The sequence below is a fragment of the Ceratotherium simum genome, chromosome 20 (assembly GCF_057802395.1).
Source record: "Ceratotherium simum simum isolate JZ-2026a chromosome 20, ASM5780239v1, whole genome shotgun sequence".
Lineage (NCBI taxonomy): Eukaryota > Metazoa > Chordata > Mammalia > Perissodactyla > Rhinocerotidae > Ceratotherium > Ceratotherium simum.
Window position 1 is genome coordinate 27,128,647 of NC_141919.1, and position 21,389 is coordinate 27,150,035.

General features: G+C 34.1%; 1 protein-coding gene across 5 annotated transcripts in view; it reads right to left on the reverse strand.

Annotated features, from left to right (window-relative positions):
• BRD10 (bromodomain containing 10) overlaps positions 1 to 21,389 on the reverse strand; it is an 88,977-nt gene that overhangs the window by 64,960 nt on the left and 2,628 nt on the right. The window contains exon 1 of one of the 5 annotated variants that reach the window (XM_087444559.1): positions 3,987 to 4,168. The exons of the other annotated variants lie outside the window; for them this stretch is intronic. The gene's annotated coding sequence lies outside the window, so the exon portion shown is untranslated. Of the gene's footprint in view, positions 1 to 3,986; positions 4,169 to 21,389 lie in introns of those variants that run through there. 5 annotated transcript variants of the gene reach the window in all.

The following is a 21,389-nucleotide window of genomic DNA, read 5'->3' on the forward strand; positions in this document are numbered from 1 at the left end:
GTTAACTACATAAAAAGTATTTAGTTAAATCTTACTTAGCTATGCTCCAGATTTTGATCCTCCCTACATAATTTCTAATTTTCCTTACTCTTGCCATAACATCAGTCTGTGTGATAGTCCTTTCCCTACATTTAAAAAAATATAAAACCAAAGCATTAAAATTAAGGACTAAAGCACTATCTCTTTAATGGAAAAAAAAAAGTTTCTTGTTTTCAAAATTAAATGTAGCTTATCTTTACATCTCTTCAAACATTTCAAACTACCTATCACTGGTATGGGGAAATGTACAATAATACAAAAACATTTTGGGAGAGAAAATTTATGATAAACACTGAAGAAATTATTAAAAAAAGAAGCATTACAATATATAATTTTAGGTTGTAAGTATTACAATAAATAATTGTAAATTTGGAATTCTTCTGACTAAACTATAAAAAGAATCTAGGGACCTAGATTTCCTCTTCAAGCTCACCACAAATGTCTCCCTACTCTATGATATTTTATTAATACACTAAGATACTAATCTAATGCTTAAAGATATTGATGAAAAAGTTTCTCAGCAGTTTGCTTAATTATCCATAAGTCCCCCAATGAATCTGAAATAATTGATTAAAACCATTTACATTAAAAAAAAGAAACAATACATTAATCTTATAAAGTTTTAAAGGCTAGACTAAAACCTGACTTCAGAATTTGTATCTATGTAAGGGTTACTTTCAAAAAGCATCAAGGAAAATATCTGCTGTTCTATCTTTGTAAGATATGCCAGAGCCTCTGAAGGTTTTGTACATGTTGTTTCCACAATGGCAAAATTAAGTCAATACTCAAAGTAAGCATTCAATATGCTGGATAAGAATCTATATAAATTAAAAGTTGACCTTGTAGTCATGTTTTCCTGCTTTCCTATAGGCTTTCTTTAATATAAAATAGGCTCAAGTTTCATCAAAACATAAACCTTTATGGCACGAAATACAATCAAACTCCTGTCCATCTTGGACTATGTTCACAGTGGTTTATTACTCTAAGTTAGATAACTTCATAAGTCTCGGGCCATCGAGGCCCCATGAACGGTATGACTGCAAGGTTCTACTTAACTGTGGCACTATTATGTGTTTTCTTTGTTATAAGGAGATAATATTTTAACTGATTCAGCTTTAGGAAGGGCATGAACTTTTAAACTGGTTTACCAGTAATCCTAAAGAATCTGGGCTAATCTTTCCATTCTGTTTCAGGCTGTGATTCTTTTATGTGTAGTAGCATACATCTGTATGACAGCTAACTGGGCTGGGAGTAAGGGATGTGGGCCCAAGGAAAATAAGCTCACTGGCAATAAGAGATACTGAATGGGTACATTTGGGTTCATTTTAGTATAGTGTTTTTACTGCTGAACTAACTAGTTCTGTAACTTTAATTACTTCTTCACCAATACTAATGGAAGAGAACATTAATGAATTGAACATAATTGAAACATGATGATATTTCAGAGGTCATAGTATATGCAGAGCACTGGGGATAAGGAGAGTTGAGGGAAATAGTAAATCACATGGCTAAATTATGTAAACAAGTAAAAAACTAAATTTTACTCTTTAAGTCTTCTAAGCAGAGAAAATGAAGTTATAAACTGTTTTTTCAAACAGTATTTTTTCAGAATAAATACCAAAGAGAAATTAATATCCTTTATTACTGATCAGAAATAAAAATCTATAAGCTTTGATATTTATCATTCATAATTAAAATACAAAAAAGAAAACTATGATGTTTCTCTCATATCAACATGTAAAGATTAAAAAGATTAATATTACTCAGCGTTGGAAAACGTCTAAGGAAAGAAAAATTCTCATCCATTAGTGGATGTGCAAAAATTGGCACAGGCTTTTTGGAAGCCAATTTGGTAATAATCATTAAGATTTAATGTGCACATATCCTCTGACCCATTATGCTTCCAGTAATTTATCAGACATAGCTCTACAACTGTGAGCTAAAACACACAAACACACACACACACACAAAGTATTATTTATTATGTGAAAAGAACAACCTGGAAGCATAAACGTCCTTCAATACAAGACAGATTAAAGTAATGTACACAACAACATGGAATACCATTCATCCATTAAAAGGAATGAGGTAAATCTGTATGTACTAACTGTAAAAGATGTCCATATTACACTGCTGAATGGAAAAAAGAAGTTTCTGAACAAAACATATTTCTTAACCCAAAAGGAATTATACATATCTATATGCAAACATACACAAGGCACCGAGTAGTTATGTGTGTCTGTGTACATGTACCAGTTCAAACTCTCACCTAGCCTATTATAATCTCTTCATGACAGGTCTCTTGGCTTCTACTCTGATCTCCCAATAGTCTACTCTTCATGCAGGAACCCAGGTAATCCTTTTAAAAGGTAATTAGATCATCGTTCCCCTGCTCTGACTCCTCCAAAACTTTCCAGTTACACTTAAAATACAACCCAAAGTTCTGCTGGCCTATAAGACCTACTGTGATATGGCCCTTATCTACCTCTCCACACCTCATTTTCTAACACTATGCCCTTAGCTCTTTGTGTTCTGGCCACAAAAGTCTCCTTATTACTCTCAGTCACATCAACATCTGCTTTGCACTTGATCCTCCTGTAAGGCACTCTTCCCCCAGAGATTTGTATGGCTAGCCACTAACACTTCATTCAAATCTCTGTTCAAATCCAGCATATCTGAAAGGATTTCCCTGACCACTATAACTAGTAAACGATCCCCTGCCACTCTCTAACTCCTTATCCTGCTTTCTTTTTCTTCATGTTACTTATCATTACGTTGCATTATATAATTATTTATTTGGTAATTATCCATCTCCCTACCAGAATGAAAGCTCCAGGAGGATAAGGACTTTGTTTTGTTAATGGCTGTATCTCCAGAGCCTAAAATATTTGATGTTTGGAAAAACACAAGCCCATTGTTCATTTTAAATTTACACACACAATTCAAGTTGAAAAATTCCGGGCATTCATTTTGTCCATAGTAAAAGAATCTAGATTAAACATCGTTACTAAGTACTTGAGTTTCATTTATCAGAGAATAAACTGCAATAAAATAAAATAAAAATAAGTCTCATCTCTAAGTAGATAATTAATCAATGATCAAATAATACACTAAAATAATCTCCCTTTCTAAAATTCAAGATTTTTCCTTCCTATTAGAAATATTATTTCCTGAAATCAATCTGACATTAGTTTGAAAATAACAGATTGCTAACTATAAGCAAAAGCTAAGCAATAACTAGGGTGGACTCATTGAGTTTTATAGTTACCCTTTCTTTTCTTTTTTTTTCCACAAAGCATGAAAGGGTCTTTTCTGTGCTGTTAATACATTCCAAATTTCAGAATTTAGAGGCTCAATTCTGTTTAAAATTATTAAAATAAGTATTAAGAAGGAAGTGAATTGACATTAAGCTTTACCTATGGTTAACATATGGACTAACACTGGCCCCCTACTAAAAACAGATATTTGGAAAGGTTTCCAGTATTATGTGATTTTTTGTTGTTGCTATCAAAACAACGTAAATGTGTCACCAATAAAAACTGTATCTACACAATTAAAACTTGGAAACAGAATAATCTGCTTAAAAATATTCTAAATGAAGAGGTTCAGTCACTTCTTTAACTCATTTACTTAAAATATGTTAAAATGTAACTATAGCCCTCAGAGTCCTAGCAAGAAAGAGAATACTAAAAAAGGAGGTGATGTTTAACGAAGAGACTATTTACAAATGTGCAGGCAAGGTTAAGGGAAACTAGGGAGGGATGGTGAAGCCCTCCTGGGCTAGCCAAGGAGCTATTATCACTCTAGGCCCAAAAGGGGAAGGAGAGGAAATAGTTATTAAAATCAAGAGAGCTGTAACTATAGAAGACGGCCACACAACAACGGAGCATAGTTACTGACAAGCTGCAGCCCAGCAAGGAGGAAGCTGTTAGAATAAATATCCCTACCTCTCTGTCCTCCTGTCAGTGCCTCCCACTGACTGAACCCAATCAGAAGTCACAGGACAAGGCAGACCAGGTGACGCAGTCCTTAGATATCAGCCTCCTGGGGCACAGAGCACAGTGCACAAGGGTGGAAAATGGATTTGGAGGGGCAAATGCAGATTATCCAGCACAGCAGAATCTTAGTATTAGTTTTCCACAGCAACTAACTGAAATTAGGAAAGACAGAACTTTTACTGATGGATTTCAACAAAAACTTCTGCATGTTTGATAGATAAGCATCATGATGTAGTCAACCCAGCCTGACATGCCCTTCTTCCATCTGGCTTTATGTATCTTTATGAGCTCTGAACTACAACAGTCATTAAAACCAAATACTGAAATAAACCTAACTTAAAATGAGCCTTTCTAATAGCTCTACAGCTAAGCATTAAACCAAGATTTTCAAAACTAGTGAAGTATCACAATGTTCTCACCAAAAATAACTTTTTGTAACATTAATAAATTATATTTTAAAATTATTTTTAATATGCTTAATCTCTCATTTTAATATCTCTAGTTTAATGTTTAACAATATATAAAACATAATAGTACAGAAGTATCTATATATAATTTATAAATAAATATGCATACATTGGGGGTACATATTCAAAATTTTTTCTGCTTGGGAAGCAAGATCATAAAAGTTTGGAGACCACTGCTCTTATCTGCAGCTACATATCAGATACCCAAAAGAGTTTTCAGAAAAAAGAAGTCTTCATACCTACAAAAAAAGGCATTTATCACAGATTATTAAACTTATTTTCTACTTGATCTTCCTCACCTTCTATTGTCCCAGTTGTTAGTCTTATTCCCCCTGCATTTTTAACTCATCTTCATCCAGACCTCCAGTCCCTTATTTGATTCCTTCATTTACTCTAACATGATTTAGCTTCTTTCAGCTATTCACATAGATAACTAGTTGGGATCCATCATACATAACTAACCTCTTCTCTTATCTCATCTCCCTTGACCAATTATCTTTCTGTCTCAGGCACCCTATCTCTCTCTTGCATCTCACTCAAAAGCTCCTTCACCCCCACACCTTCACTACTAAACATTACAGGAAAAAATCACCACCTTGTAGTCTGTTATCTACATAACCTAAACTGGGCTCAATCCTGCCTAAGTTCGAAAGCAGTCAACTCCCTCATTGGTTCCCCATAACAGCAATTTCAAATGCCATCAATATTCAAAAGCTACACCCCACTACTACTTATCACTTAGTAGCTAACTTTGCCTACCACTTATTTCACAGAGAAAATGGTAGTTTTTAAGTAAGAGCTCCATTACTTCTTGTTTCTCAAAAGACAAAATTATCTGAATGCAACTTTAAATTGCAGTGAAAAAATGTGCCTCCCATCCCCTTATCAAAAATTAATCCTGCCATAGGTTTTCAGAATTTGTATTTCATTAATTATCTTCTACATCTTTAACCTCTACCTGCTAGTTGCCTTTAGCATATAAATATGTCCAAGTTCATACTAAAAACAAACCATTCCCCTTAAAGAGTCACATCTAAACTGCTCGTCCATTTCACCTTTCATTCACACCTCAATCTGACATTTGCCTGCATCTACTCTACTGAAATCACTCTTCCCAAAAGATCTCCTAGTTATGAAATTCAAATGATATTTTTTCAGTTCTTATTTACTTAACCTCTCTATACCATCTGATTACTCTTTTGCCAAGAACTTGAACTGGACTTTGTGGAAAGAACAGTTTTGGATCACTAGGAAAAGAGAGGAGAAGGAATAGTAATTAAGAAAAATATTCATTCATATTATTCAAATTCATTCATTCAAAATATTTACTAAGCAAAAGGGATTCAGCAATGAATATGCTGACTGCGTATATTGAATGAAAAGTATAAAAATCAAAGATGACTTTGATATATTCAAGTTGAAACAACAGAAATTGTTTCACATTGAAAAAAATGTGAAAGTTGAAAGAAAAATAGGAAATTGGGAAGGAGATCTGGGTTAGAAATACACTTAGTTTTTTAACATTTTGAGATAACAGCTGCACAACCAACTGGAAAAGTTCTACAGAAAGAAATATGAAACTAAAACAAAGGGAGGGCTCAAGATACTGATTTGAGAGTTTTAGTGATAAAGTCATAAAAAATAAATGATGTCTCCACAGAGGAATATACAGGGAGATAAGATCTGAAGGCATATTTTTAGGAATTATCCACAGTTATATGGAAAAACACAGCCAAAGAAAAGGAAGACTCTAAAGATAAGTTAAGAAATAGCATATAGAGGCCAAAGGAGAAAAGTTTTAAGTACTAAGTGATCTAAATTATTTATTTCTCCAGATAGACGGAGAAAGGACTAAGTACAAGCCAAGCATTAAGCACGAAGGCATTCATTATTAAAATTCAAGAGAGCAACTTCAATAAGGGATTAATTGCAAAGCACCTTATAAATTAAAAAACCTTTCGAGGCCTTAGTTCCTATCTGAAGTGGCACCAAATAAATGACTTAATTCCCAAAAGAACAACTAAAGACCACCATAACTAATTTCTTAAAAACCAAACATTCTGCTTAGAATAAATTTCCATTTCTTGATTTTGTCTTCCTAACTTAAGGAAGGCATAAAGGTAAATATAAAGTTTTCATTTACACAGAAATGGTATTTTAAAAGTGCCTTACTAACCTCCAACAACTTTGATAAGCATTTTTAATAAATTAGGACTGCTCTGCTGAACATCTTACTCCCACTCCAGCTATTCCTTACCATACAGAAGCAATCAGGAGTTCTCAGTGCAGGCAGAACAGAAGGCTCCCTAGGTCACTAACTTTCAAATAGTCCAGTTATGTTCATGTTCCTTAGAAGACGCTAAAGTTGTGACAAGTGTGCAAAGTGGGCAGGTAGACACCTTGGCTTCCTGTTCTTGGCCACCTCCTCTAAATATTTGCCAAGTACTGATGAGGCTTTAAAGTAGAGGACTGTAAATTCAGGACACTTTCAGATTCAGACAATGGCACAAAGAGAAAAGACGGGAAAGCTAGGGCATGTCTTGCCCCTGCCTACCTGCAATAATAGGTCGTAACAAAGAAATGGAGGGACCTGGCAAGAGCTGAAGACATAACTGAAATTAGTAGAATGTGGCAAGCGGATACTGTGGTGTCCACAGAAAGTAAGTAATGCTACTAACTTCTCTTTTCAACTTTCATTCCAAGAAGTGGAAGAAAATCATTCTTATTCCCCACAAACCAGTAATTTCTATTGTTCTCTCACATATTTCTTACACCAAGTGACCAAAACATACATGCAAATGTTGATTCACCGTACCATTAAAAAATATACTATTAAAAAGAATACTAAGGGGCCGGCCCGGTGGCGTAGTGGGTAAGTTCACGCACTCTGCTTTGGGCGCCTGGGGTTCGCCGGTTCAGATCTTGGGCGTGGGACCTGAGCACCGCTCATCGAGCCATGCTGAGGCGGTGTCCCACATAGAGCAACTAGAAGGATGTACAACTATGACATACAACTATATACTGGGGCTTTGGGGAGAAAAAAGGAGGAAGACTGGCAACAGATGTTAGCTCAGGGCTAATCTTCCTCAAAAAAAAAAAAAAGAAAACAAAAAGTATACTAAACTATTAAAAAGTATTTTATGGAAAAATAAATACATGAAACATTCATTTCTGGGAAATTTAGAAAAATAAAAATCATTTGACAGAGGACTCATCCTACCAGATATTAAGACGGATTTTAAAGTTACGGTAATAAAGAAGCTTAATACCATAAGATGAATGGCTAGACATACCAACAGCACAGTGGAGACAGTCCAAAAATAGATCCAGGAATTTAATGTATTATAAAAACAGTATATCAAAGCAATGGAGAAAACTGAGGCTGTGACAACTGGCTGGATATGAGGAAAAAAATAAAGCTGGATTTCAACCTCACTGCTTAACCAAAACAAATTCCAGACAGATTCATTCATTTGTTCATTCAATCATTTATTCCTTCATTCAATATTAATTAAATACTCATAGGTAGTGAACTAGGTGTTGGCATCAACACAGGCCAGAGTCCTGTCCTCACTGAGCTTACATGCTAGTAAGAAAATACATAAAAATTGAGTAAACAAATACATACACACCTAAGTTCTAACCATAAGTTACATACTGTAAGTTCTGTGAAAGACAGTCAAGAACAATTACTCTGAGGAAGTGACAGCAGGAGAAGCCAGTCATGATAAACACAAACAAACCAAAAAAAAAATCTTGGGGATAGTATTCTAGATAAAAGACAAAGAAAATATAAAGGCCCTGATGTGAGAAATGGCCTGGCAAGTAGGTAAAGAACAGTAAGTCAAACTCCTTACATAGCCTAAGTGCCAATACAGTGCTTTAAGCAGGGTACTGACTTCTCTTAATGCACATTTTTTAAAGTTCACTCTGGCTGCTGGGCGGAAAATGGACTCTAAACAAAACAACACAACAAACCAAAAGTTCAGTTTTGAACATGTTAAAATTTAAGATGGTTATTAGACACCCAATTGAATACAAGAAACTAGTAACAGTAGTAGCCTCTTAATAGTAGGGGACCAGGGGACTGGTGAGAGAAAGAGACTTTTTTTATTGTAGCACTTCTTGCACTGTTTAATTTTTGCCACCAGACATACACATCATTTAAATAAATAAACTATAATGAAACAAACACTAATCACTGGATTGCTAAACAAAGTCCGTGTATAGTACAGTTACACTTCAACTACTTCCTTTAGATTTTCACAATAGTTTTATATGCATAATTATTTTTAATAATTTATACTGCAAATACCGTCAATCCTACCACCATAGGTATCTAAACGCTCCTTCCTCCTTGAAATCTTTTATGATCCTTTTCTCCCCAGCCTCTCTCTCAAGTAGAAAGGCTCGTTTCTCTCAATCCCTACAGCTCTTGTTCATAAGCAGCACAGCACAGCAATTAAGTACCTGGGCTCTGGAGCCAAACAGTGTGGATCAAATCCAGGTCCTGCCACTAACTAGTTCCGGCAAATTAATCTTATGTGTCTCATTTCTTCATTTTTAAAACAGTTTACGTAAATCATTAATTACCTCAAGAGTTGCTGTGCGGATTAAATAACTTAATATAGGTAAAGTCCTTTAAACAGAGTGACATAGAATGGCACTTAATAAATGTTAACTATTACTAAAATTATGATAAATGAAATGTAATTTCAAAATTTCTGCTAGGCTTTTGTGTAGTAAAGGCAGCCAAGAGAGGTACTGTTTCTACTCCTTGCTCTAGATTGACAAATTAATCATGAGTACTATTGAAAAAGACAGTTATAAAACATAGTAGAGTAATGAAAATATTAGAAAGCTAGCTAGCTTGTGTGATTAGAAACATTAAAATATATATTTAAGGTATATTCTTACTATAAATCTTATAAACTCATTATGGCGTGACTGATGGCTTCAACCTACTTCTTAATGAGTTAGGCCAATTTTTAGTGAAAGCGATCTGTCGTTTTTTTTGTTAGTAGCCAAACAAAGCAAAAGATAGCTAATCCACATGGCAAAGAAAATAAATTTTTAGAAGAAAAAACTACAGGGTCAAAAGCAAAACAAAAGAAAAACCACACTACAGGGTCCTACTGTTGTTATCCTGTTAGTGTATAATCTCAAATGTAACAGCATTCATATGCAACAGTTTATTAACAAGTAAAATGAAATCTAATAGGTGATAAGCAGGATATAAAACTGTATATATGGCAAATCCAAATTTTGTATTGAAATTTTTTTTGTGTGAATAAATAATACATATGTAAATGTATAGATGAGATAAAGAAGGCTACCAAGTGATTATCTCTGTCTGATGGGATGGGTGATCTTTTATTTTAATTTTTTGACAATTTTCTATTTTTTTCTAAATCTTCTTCAAAGAGCATGTAGAATGCCTAGCACAGTATTTAGCATATGGAAAAGAAATGAATAAATGTTAACTATTCATAGAAAAAGGATTTAAACTAATAAAGAAAAATAGATGTCAGTTATCCTACAATTTACACACTTTTGCCATGAAACTTTTTTTAAAATAAGACTTGACTATAACTAATAACCTTTGACTTAAATTTCACTACCAACCAAATTTCCTACCGTGGAATTAATAGAGGAAATTACTAATGTACTGGCAATTGCACCATAATCATGGATTTAGATAAACTGGAGGACATAAATGGTTCCCATACTTGTTCAGTACTCTGTGGATTACCTTGAAATATTGTCACAGTGAATTGTTTCTAAAAACCTCTTACTTAGCATGTTATGTTACTGATTCTAAGACTATGTTCTTATAAGTATCTATCTGTTACAAATACAGACTTGGCTTTATAAAAACCAAGTTATCAAATTAAGCATACCAGCTGATACTGTCAATATGTGTTTAAATTTATTAATCATATTTGTCATATTCTTTTTTCGGTTACTGGCAAAGAAAGTTGTTGAAAATAACTTGGTAGATAAAATAACTTTAAATTCTGTGTTTAATATAATTTTTTTTTCCCTCAGAATTGGGAGAAGACTGAAATTATTCAATTAAAGAAACAAAACAGTTAACTAAGTCCAACCTAAATTAGATATTTAAACCTAGCAAATTATCTAAACTATTTGGCAAAGGAAAGTACTGTCTTTCTCTTCTTTCTAGGATTTCTGCTTAATATAAATTTTTCCAGATATATGTTTATATAATCCTTCACTAAATCTGCTACCTAAGAGACACTCAAATGCAAAATTAAAATTAAGAGAAGGTGAAAACTAAGGGATGGAAAAAGAGCAAATTGACATTAGTCTTTTCCTCTAATGCATCTCATACATGTGTCCCTTGTAATTCTCTAGCTTAAAAGCTTTTAATATAATAACTCACTAATATGGAATATCAAACTCTTTATTAGCACACTATATTAGGCCCTCTGTAACCTGGCTACATAATCTGGCTCTCCCAGTCACACCTGTCACTATTCTTCTATATATAACTACACTCGAGCCAAACTAAATTACTGGCCATTCCTTAGCTATATACAGTGGCTTTTTTGCCTTTGCACTTTTGAGTATGCTATTCTTGTTGCCTCAAATGACCTCTATATCAACTTAGTTTATCAACTCCTATTTTTCCATATTTATCTTGGAATCCCTCTACAGTGCCTATCAAACAAATAAGCACTGTAAATCTATGTTGAATATAATGAACTGTACCTGTATGTCTTACTACATTAACCATATACTACTTTCTAAAACGCTTTTAAATACTGTATCCACTCCTTAAAGTAGGATATGGTATCTGCATTCAACTCAACAAATATCTATTGAGATTCTCTGCACTTGAAGAGCTGGTTTCTAGAGATACAAAAATACATAAGACAATCTTAAAATTTAGTAAGGCAAACAGACATGCAAACAGATGACTTCGATATCATGGTATTCAAAAACTTCAATACAAATCATATAAATCCAAAAGCTGGGTTCTGTAAGAACAGAGGAATATATTTAACCTATGCTGAAAAGAAGAAGAAGAGATGCGCAAAGTTGTTTGCCTGAGGAGATGACAACTTTGCCGAGTCTTAAAAAATAAGCAGAAATTTTGACTTGATGTAACTGAATATTCATTTGATTTTTTATTATGCTCATTTATTTCATTAATTCAAGAATTACCAAACAACTATTATGTATGCCTAAGACCCTGGAGATGCAATGGTGGATAAGACATATCCTCTGTCCTCATCGAGATGACGACACAGATAGGGAAACAGATACATCTCTAACATAATTTTTTTTTAAGTGCTATAAACAGATACAAAACAAAGAATCATGGAGTACAGGGAAAAAAGCAATTAATTCCATATTAGGCTTCAGAGAGCAAGTGACATCTGGGCTGAGTCTCAAATAATAATTAGAATTTCACTAGACACAGAAAAAAGAGACTTCTAAGTAGAGAAGAAGGCATTCCAGATGTTTTGAAATTGTTCTGAATTTGATAAAGTTAACTGCCAACGACTGTAAACGGAATTCTAGAGAAAGTCAAGGTCCAATTCAACACAAGTGTCACTGGCAAAACCAGAATTAAACTTACTTTACTCACAAAGGTATGACATCTCCAGTACAGTAAGTCATACATTAACTCCTTCAGAGTTCTAGAACACCAAGAAAAAAGCTATTTCTAAGCCATTTTTCCTCTAACTTAATGCAGAGCAAAACCATTACTTAAAGGTCAGAGTTAAACAAGTCTCTTTAAACATCTAATATTATAAACACAGGCATAATATATTTATCTTCAGCTACTATTCAGATTCTCTGTTATTTCTGTTGAAAGGCCTAATTTTTCCTTCATTTAGTTAAACTGGAATTTTCTTCACTTCAACCAAATATTATCATAACTCATTGAATACCTGTTAATTCTGTAGTTTAAACCTATGGTTCTTAACTTTTTTTGGGTCTGTGCCCCTCTGCTGACCTAATAAAGTTTTGCACCCTCTTTCCAGAAAAATTAAAATGCACGTGCACACACACACACACACACACAGTTTTGTGTACTGTATGGGGAGGGTGTTTTAGAACTCCGCTTAAAAACTTTAAACCTTATAAAGGCTTGGAATTCATACTGAACTTTAAAAGAGAAACACAAAATTTAAAAATCAACCAAAAGGCTATGAGGTCAATTAATATACTAATATTTTACCTGACATAGTGCAGAGCAATGCTATGAGAACTAACCTTGGATCTCTTTCCATTGCTCCCAAAAATCAAATAAGAAACACCAAGAATAGTATTATTATCAGCAGCTGATATATAACGTAAGGTCATACAAACAGGTTTAAATGGATACATGCGGAGGAGTCTTTAACTTCAGGCTTTTAAAAATTTTGATGCTATTTAACATATTAGCCCTATGTAACAGGGATTACTCATAGAATTAACGCTTTAATATGACTCTAAGTTACAACCAATTTTCTCACATTATAAATCAAGTATCTTGCTCTGGAAATAACTTCCATGTTCTAAAATCCACTGGAGGAAGAAACTGAGAAAAGATTACTTTTCATATAATTCAATACATGAATTTTAAATGTAAAGAAAATAAAAACCTTATTATAAAATCACCACTCATTACATTTCTTTTTTTTTTTTTTTTTTTTTAAAGATTTTATTTATTTTATTTTTTCCCCCCAAAGCCCCAGTAGATAGTTGTATGTCATAGCTGCACATCCTTCTAGTTGCTGTATGTGGGACTCGGCCTCAGGATGGACGGAGAAGTGGTGCCTCGATGCGCACCCGGGATCCGAACCCGGGCCACCAGCATTGCAGCGTGCGCACTTAACCACCAAGCCACAGGGCCGGCCCCATTACATTTCATTTTAACAAATTCAGCAAAATTATATTGTGCCACCATGTTAAATCTAATAATTCATAATTGATTTAAAACATGAAACCAAAAACTGATGAATGAATCCAACATTACCTAAGGAGGTAGTCTTGCCTCTTTCCTCCAAAAAAAAGTGATCCTAAATTTGATGGAGCTTCTAGACCCAACTACTAATTTATAGGAAATACAGAGGACAAAAGAATAGAATGCTATCAGCAAAATCCAAGACCGTAGGAGACTCCAGACTAACAAACTGGTTTCTTCAACAAAATCATTGCAAGAAAGAAGAGTGGAGGGGAAGAAAAGAAAGGCTAATCTGCAAAGGACATATGAACCAATCACAATGTGTGGACTCGTTTGGATTGTGATTCAAACAAACTATATAAAAAATTTTAAATTATGATTTTTGAAACAAATGGAAATGTGAACAATGGATATTTGCCATTAAGAAATTTTTCTGGTTTGATATGGTATGGTAGTTACATTTTAAACGAAAGAGTCATTTCTGAGAGTTACAAACTGAAGCATTCACAGAATAATCTGTTGTCAATGACATCCTTCAAAATAATACAGAAGGGAGGTATACAGAAGGTATGGATGGGGCAGAACCACCCCTGAATAAATATTGTTGGGGACTAGATAATGGGCACATGAGGGTTCAAATATTCTGTTTTACTTTTTTATGTTAGAAATTCTCTAATTAAAAGTTTAAACAATGTAAAAACTAATCTAAAAATAGACATTGCTTTGCATAATATCCTATGACAAACTCATGATCAAGGTCTCTCCGTTCTTTTTCAGAGGAATAATGTGAACATGTAGTACTATGTCTCCTCACCCCACCCCCCTAACCCCACCTCTCACTTTTTACCAGTTACTGGCAAGTTGTATTCCACGTGAAGATGTGAGTATTTGAATCTGCTTCTCACTTCTCTCCTGCCTTCCCTTCATTCCAACTATAACCCAAAATACAATGTTAAGGGTTGACAACTGTAAAGGCAGTGCTAAAAAATACTTCAAAGAAAAGAAAACTCTAAATTCTGAGGTGAAATCAAATATGAAACAGTGTTACAACATCCTGAAGTATCAGTCCTCAAACTTTATTGTGCATAGAAATCACTTAGGGAGCTTATTAAAAATGTAGATTCCTAATTCCCACTTTGAGATTCTGAGTTAACAAATTTAATTACAGTATGCTATTCTGGGGCCAAGGAATCTGCTGTTTTTTTTTTTTCTTTTTGGGGAAAGATTGGCCCTGAGCTAACATCTGTTGCCAATCTACCTCCTTTTTTCCTTTTTTTTTCCTCTCTCAAAAGCCCCAGTAGATAGTTGTATGTCATGGTTATACATCCTTCTAGTTGCTCTGTGTGGGATGCTGCTTCAGCATGGCTTGATGAGCAGTGAGTAGATCCGCTCCTAGGATCCGAAACGGTGAACCCCGGGCCACCAAAGTAGAGCACGCGAACTTTAACCGCTACACCACTGCTGGACCCCGAGGAATTTGCTTTTTAACAACATTCTAATGTGGGCGATCTGGGAAGCATCCTTTGAGAGACACGCCCTCAAAAACCTTTGAAAAGGACCTTTATAACTTATAACCCCCTACTGCCTAATTTCAAGTCAACATTTATAGAAGTCAAACCACAACAACAAATGAAGCAGAAAAAGTCCGTGCCCTCTAGATTTTACATTCTAGTGAGAGAGGAGAAAAACATATATGTAATTAGATCATATTATATGTTAGGTTGCAATAAACACTACGAAGGAAAAAAAGGAGGTTAACGGACAGATAATGCATAGATAATAGCCAGGGAGAAGGATATTACTTTAGATAGGATCCTCGGGAAAGGCTTGCAGATAAGGTAGCATCAGAGAAGAAAGTGAGGGAGCCAGGAAATGAGTTTATCTGTGGAAAGAGAGTCAAATTTAAACCTGCTTTTCTTCAAGTATTCAAGACAAACATAAAATGTCTTTAATTCTGTTTATTGATTATACTGTAATATTTTTATCTTCCAATTTTAGTAATTCGGATGTTAAAAACTGGGCTAACAGAAACAATCTACATTTATAACTGTCTCTACAGGAAAACATTTCTATGTAGTAAGTTTTTCAGATGGTCTGTTTCTCTCCTTCAGTGCAAAATGAAGTGGACTCTGTTCTTAGTTTTAGAATAAACATGAGAAAAGCCCCTGAATTCACTAGGAATTGTGTATTTGGCAGGATTTTGGTGTTCCTTACTATATTTGTGAGGCAATCTACCACTGCAATTGAAAAGCAGTTACAAAGATAAAACATGAAATGTCATAAGGAGAATAATCCCAATATTCTACCTGCATGCACATTTTGTGAGAGAGACTTTCTTTCTGATATCAATCTCAAAAAGCTGAGAATGTACACAATTACCATAAAAGTCAATGTACATGGCTAGTATAGATTGTAAAATTTAAATAAAACTGTTCACCTTTAAAGCTTTTGCAAACCCAAACATAGTTATTATAAATTGGGATGTTACCATCTGAAAGAAAACTTATGTCTAGCAAATGAGATGTATCTGAGAGAGAGAACAGGCTATCCTTTGGAAAGAGAAAATCCCCCAAATACTTCATGTGCTAAATAACAATTCAAATACCTTCTGCATTATATCTTGGCAATGTTTTTTTCACCGATTCTAATAATAGAAGGCTTAAACTCTCACAGAAGAGCAGTATTAGCAAAGTACTTACAAAGTATAGCAAGAGGTTTGTAGTCAAGTAGTTTTACCTTAAATGTAAAAGATGCATTCTCACCTTTTTTATCTTGTAGTGGAATGCTTACACAGAAATGAACAAGCCTGAATTCCTAGACATACTAACATTTAAAGAGATATAAAAGAAGCTATCAGAAGAGTTACTTTTGTCTGAAGGTACTTTCAGATGTCTGTACTCAAAAGCTTTAAATATGCAAGTTTGGGGTGAGTTCCTAGCAGTAGCCATTCCAAGTCCTTAAAACTGCACCTACAAAATCTGAAGATTTTATATTTTGAATGGTATTTAAAAAATAACAGCAGTAACACATGGTCATTGTAGACAAAATCAGAGTGGGAGGGAAAATTAAAAATCACCCACAGTTCCACTATCCAGTTACAACATTTAACATGAGCGTACTGTCTTACAATTTTGGTGATACATATTTTTAACTTAATTTTTTACCTACAGTATAGTTTATTCAAAGTTGTAAATACTAATTTCCTTTAAATAAAATCTTCTTTTTAACCATAAAAGTAATACACTTATTGTAGAACATCTAGGACATAGAGAAAAGTTAAAAGAAGAAAACGAAAAATACCCAGGATCTTTCTATTTAGCAATAACCACTATTAACGTTTTGTTGGTTTTCCTAAGTCTTTTTTCAAAGTGTATATACTTAATATCCTGACTTTTAAGCATGATTAATTCTGGAACATTCACAGGTCTCAGGTGGAAGATGATATAACAAAGGGCTTGGTGATAGATAATACTACCATTGGGGTTTATTATTAGTCTTTCCCAATTAAAAAAATAAAGGAGAAGAAGAACCTCAAGTAATTTAACATGTAGTTTAAAGATTCATACTATTATGCAAGTTCCTTGGAAATGAAAATAGCTATTATTGTTTCTGGGCACCTCTAATTTTATGGTGATAACTTGGAGATGATTTGAAAGCTAAAATACAACATGAAAGGGACCCAATCTTCTCTCCAAAAACATGCTTTTTTTCCCCCTGCTCTAGCTTTTTTCTTAGAAATAAAAATAAATACAAGGGCACAAATACAGTAAAACACATCAGAATCTATTACGGCATTTTTATTGTATTAAATCTAAATCGTTCTCAAATGGAAGAAAACTTCCTAAAATAATAAAGTCAGTAAGTTTACTTTATTCCTAATAACACCTTTTACTTATTCCAGAATAAATTCTTTTCAGCTTCATTAACTGCCTCTTCTCAATTAAGCATTTCAACTTTTAATACGTATTATACACATTTTAATCATTCTTCTAATCTTTCATCTTTCCAGATTGAAGACAGTCAATCCTCACACAAAGTTCTGCCTTTGGTCCCCTTGTATATTTACTACTCTGTCCTGGGCAATCTCATTCACTCCCATTTCATCAACCATCATCCTTCCGCAGGTTAATTCCTAATTAAATGTCTCTAATCTAGCCCTAGTCACTCTGCTGAGCTCCATATGCAGGCCTTCTAATAACTCTCAGCTGCATATGTATCTTCAAATGAATGCCTCCTCTTCCCTCAGCTTCACCATCACATGGGCTCAAATTCATCTGGGACATCATCCTCTCCTTCACACCTCACATCCAATAGCTTGCCATTTTACGACTTTAACCTGCTTAATTTACCTCTTTTGTATCCTCATTTGCCTTTTTATTCCTACTGCTTATTATCTCTTGATGGAATTAACTCAAAAGCCTTTTAATTGGTATCCTTTCTTCATTCTGTCTTCTTTTATTTCAGCCTTCAAACCTCAAAACACTAGTAAAATCATGTTACTCCCTTAGTTAAAACTTGTGATGGATCTACACTACCTACATTCTAAATTCCTTAGCAAGCATTCCAGGTTCTCCATAATTGGCCCCTACCTATCTTTCTAGACTTATCTGCCACTACAGGCCCTCATCATCTACACTCTAACTATTCCTCTGGAATACTCTGTACTCTCCTGCCTCCATACCTTTAATTGTTCATTTCTGGTTACCTACTACCTTGAAGTAAGGGATAATGTCATGTTTATCATTTGTATCTACAGGGCTTTACATACTACCTATCATAGAATAGGTCAAATAACTGTTTAATGAACTCCTCAACTTCACCTATCAGTATTCTACCCACTCTCCAAAACTATGACCTCTAGACTAAAATCTAACAAAGTATTTTTCAATCCCAGCTCCCTCCCCCCAAGTAGTTATCCCTCCTCTGCACTCCCCTAACACTCTACAATAAAACTCATCACAGTAGTCCTCAAAGTATGCGCCCTTGGAACATGGTTATTTCATGAGCTGAACCAAGATGTACCATCAAAAAATCTGAATGTGATTATGTTCTCCCAGTTGGTAGGGGGAAAAAACTAAGGTACTAGATAGAATCTCTTCAATTAATGATTTCCTCCCATAATTTATTTTAAGCCTTTTGGACCCTCTAGCAAAAATTCATATGATACAACTAAATATAATATATTAATATTTCAAGGTGTTCTGCAAATAGTACCATGACGTCCAGGTATTCTGACAACGGAACAAATTTGAGAATAACAGTTTTAACATATTTTATCTTTTAATATAACTGTATATGTACCATCTTTTAAACCTCTTGAGGGCAGGAACTGTTCTCCCAGTCCTAGAACAAAGCAGGTGCTCAATAAATGTCTTATTAATTGAAATCCTTCATCCTTTCATCATTGCACTTAAACATTTTCTGAACCTTCTCTGAATAATACAACTTCTTTTAAACGGCAACTATAATAAATAGAACCACATGGAGTATCAAGCTCTAACATTCTATAGTTCTGAACAAGAGGCAAATCTAGATTCTATTACCAAAGGTCTCCAATTTTTAACGATTTACATGAAAAAGATAAAATTACAGAATCCAGTGGGGGTGGGGGAGTTAGACTACTAGGGAGAAAGAAGTATCTTAAAATTCTCAGTTTCGGGGTTTTGATCTTAATTGACAAAAGCAAGTCAACAAAATTAAAATTTAACTTAGGAGGGGAATAAAATCGGTTCACAAAATTCATTTGTATTTCATTACTAATTGTACTTGGAAACCTCTATTTTTAAATTTTTGAGGCTACATGATGATGCTTTTGTACTCTCATCTCCAAGAAAAATATTCTGCCAACTAAAAAGCAATTACAAAACTAAATAACCTTTAGGTTTATTTTAAGATAGCCTTTTTTTTTTTTAGCTCATTACTTGCAGCATTTTTTAACAGCGACTTAATTCAGAAATCAAGACTAATTTTAACAAGGATATATTATATTCAAGCTTATTTCACCAAAATATTATTATTATTATTTTTTTAAATGAATATCTAACACAGTAATTATTATTTTTTTTTTTAAAGATTTTATTTATTTATTTTTTCCCCCCAAAGCCCCAGTAGATAGTTGTGTGTCACAGCTGCACATCCTTCTAGTTGCTGTATGTGGGACGCGGCCTCAGCATGGCCGGAGAAGCAGCGTGTCGGTGCGAGCCCGGGATCCGAACCCGGGCCGCCAGCAGTGGAGCGCGCTCACTTAACCACTAAGCCACGGGGCCGGCCCACCAAAATATTATTTTAAATGGCCAAAATTAAAATTTTAAGTTTAGCTCTGTTGGGGTCACTGGTGATGCCTCTTCTGTAACTACCACCTTTTAAAACTAGGAAAAGCTACTTTCTGGCTACACAGCAATATTCTTAAAGCCTTCAAAAATATGTTAAAACTTAAAAGCTTTCAAAAATATCATCATTTAAAATTTGGAAGGGGAAAAAATTCTTATTAATATTTAACAGTTTCTAAAGCTCTGTGCCTAACTTCCTAACTATTAAGTATTTTCTATTCCTTTCTACTTAGTAGATGATTTTCTCCCTATTTCTAATGCTAATTGCTGTTGCTCTTACTTGTCTCAAATAAACAAAAGCCCTTCTAAAATACAACTTTTTTGAGAATAGACACGTTGTCTAAGTCTTAGTCCTAGTTCTATTACAAATCATATTGTTATATGTTACTAATATGTATTTATATATAATAAAATTATCCTTATAAATTGTTTATAGATTATATACATGTAGTGCTATTATAAACACCACAAAAAGCAAACCAAAAATAGAAATCTTAAAAAGATAAAATATAAATAGAATATATTGAAGTTGTAATATTTTCTTCCCTCACCCCAATCAATCATCCTGCAAATTTCCTGGGGTGCAGACACTACTCCGGAGACCATATTGTAGTACAGACCATACAGAAGCACAGTAGTTCCCAGAAACATTATGCTATTTCATGCCTTGCATTCACTGTAGTTCAGCATTCTGGAATACCCCCCTCAAACTCTCCAAAAAAATCCAGCAGCAATCTCCAACTCCTTCAAGAATTGGTTCAAGGATAAATGTCTCTATGATAGCTTTTAATTAGTCTCTTTCCCCCTTCTCCTTTCCTCCTCTCACTTGCCATCCTCATGCTTACTTCCTTCCCTTCAGGTTTAGGTCTCTTTCGTCTTAAGTTCTCCTTGTACCTTCTTTATATGTCCATTACAGAATCACTATCTTTTTAAGTTTCTGTTTCCCTACTCTATGTATAAACCACTTAAGGGCAGCGAACTTATATTTTTGATCTCAGGGACCTGAATGTCAACCTCTGGCAGATACTCACATATTCGTACAATCAACTAATCTAGCCTACCACTCTTATAGTACAGATGAAGAAACTGGGATTCAAGTTATACAATGTGTCCAAGCTACTAATGCCATTGGACTGCTCTATAATGATAATGTGGCATCCTATCTAATGTACCTCGTTTCTTGCTCACTAAAAGGCTCAGTAGTAATATGGAACAGCTGTAAAGTTCTCCTTATAGTAAATTTGAAAATAAGAGTTAATTCAATATCTTACAAATATAAATGAGAAGACAAAAGAAAATAAATGATAGTATCTAAGTGTTTTTTATTACTAAAATACCACATACTACTTATTTACAAATAAGGTATCTGAGACATCTATTTGCAGAAAATCATATTCATGTGGACAGTCTATAGAATATTGTTCTGGAACATCTATATATCAAAATTGCATACCAAACTGTTATAACCTATGCTTTTCTCAAAGTTGTGCCCACTCAAAGCATTTAGTGATGACTCAGATTTTAGGCTAGTACAGAAAAAGAAATGATTTCCTAGTATCTACAAGTGTGGTCTGGCAAACCTATTATTTACAAAATGTTTACATACACCAAATACAAAAAATGTGAGGGATTCAAA